Source organism: Triticum aestivum, unplaced genomic scaffold, assembly GCF_018294505.1.
Source record: "Triticum aestivum cultivar Chinese Spring unplaced genomic scaffold, IWGSC CS RefSeq v2.1 scaffold244073, whole genome shotgun sequence".
Taxonomy (NCBI): Eukaryota; Viridiplantae; Streptophyta; class Magnoliopsida; order Poales; family Poaceae; genus Triticum; species Triticum aestivum.
In genome coordinates this window covers 1-1,174 of record NW_025283164.1, presented here as the reverse complement: position 1 = coordinate 1,174, position 1,174 = coordinate 1, and the positions used below count along the sequence as shown (strand labels likewise).

Genomic DNA, 1,174 nt, shown 5'->3' with positions numbered 1-1,174 from the left:
CAAACCTAGAGTAGGAAATAACAAATTCAACATAAGAAAATAATTTTATTGGATTCTTGATTTATCGGCAAAAACAATTACTTACTTTCATATGGATAGTCTATATACTCCACCTGACACTCCAGGTGATCTTCCCTGATACGCATGTCGGTGAGCTGGAAATAAAATTGAGATGGTTTAGCAACATCCCATCTCATAATGCAAAACAAAATAGGCCTTTGTCCAAACTCAAAAGTAAAAATATCCTAGTTGGAGCATATGAGATGGATTACCACAAAATGAGATAAGCAGAATGGCTTGCATGAATGCAAGGGAATTAACACTGATTTGGAAACCAAGAGAAACTGAGTAAATACCGATGCAATTAGGAGAGAGGATAGATGAGGGGCCTTGTAATCTCAAAATTTAAGATTTGGGGAGGACCTAATAAACCCGAACAAAGGCAGTACTTTTTTGATGATGCAAAACTCAGAGATATAGCTACAAGATTAAGTTATTAACCTTTGAAATTTGTTATAGTGACCATGGAAAGTAAATAATATTTCCTTTAATCCATAATAGAGCATATAGACTTTTTGGTAAGTCAAACCTTGTAGGGTTTGATTAGATTTATTGAGAAAAGTATTAACATTACTAATACCAAATAAATACAATATAGAAGTAGGGCTCATGATGTATCTGATGATATATACCTCGTATCATAAATTTAGAAATTTTCTCTACAAACTTGGTCATAGTTTACCAAACTTATAAATTTCCAAAAATCTATATGCACAACATTATGGAACAGAGAGAGTATTACTTACGAAAGTATCATGTATGAAAATACATGTGCATAGTAATTCAAAATGTACCGACAAAGGAGAGATGTATTTACAAACATGAAAAGGCAAGAGTTAAAGAAATTGCACATTGTACCTTGCCACGGAACCATGCGCCCCTATAACCAGCGTCATAGGTTCTTGTCTCTATAGCATCTCCAACTTTAAATGGAAGTATTAGGTCCATTCTAAGCCACGCAACTACACCAATAAAAATTTGTGTCAATTCAGAAGATTAAGAATCACAAACTCAACTAAGTTAAATAAAGTGCATACCTCAATATCAACACTAAGCTACAAAAATAAATAAATATATCATTAGCAATACTCGGGCATGCTCATTCATGATCACA

At 33.3% G+C, this 1,174-nt stretch overlaps 1 long non-coding RNA gene across 1 annotated transcript; it reads right to left on the bottom strand.

The window, feature by feature from the left end:
• Positions 1–32: 32 nt before the first annotated feature.
• Positions 33–1,024, bottom strand: LOC123178590 (uncharacterized). Its single transcript, XR_006489697.1, has 2 exons — positions 919–1,024; positions 33–155 (listed from the first exon to the last, which is right to left on the bottom strand). It is a non-coding gene; the product is annotated as an uncharacterized lncRNA (long non-coding RNA).
• Positions 1,025–1,174: the final 150 nt, after the last annotated feature.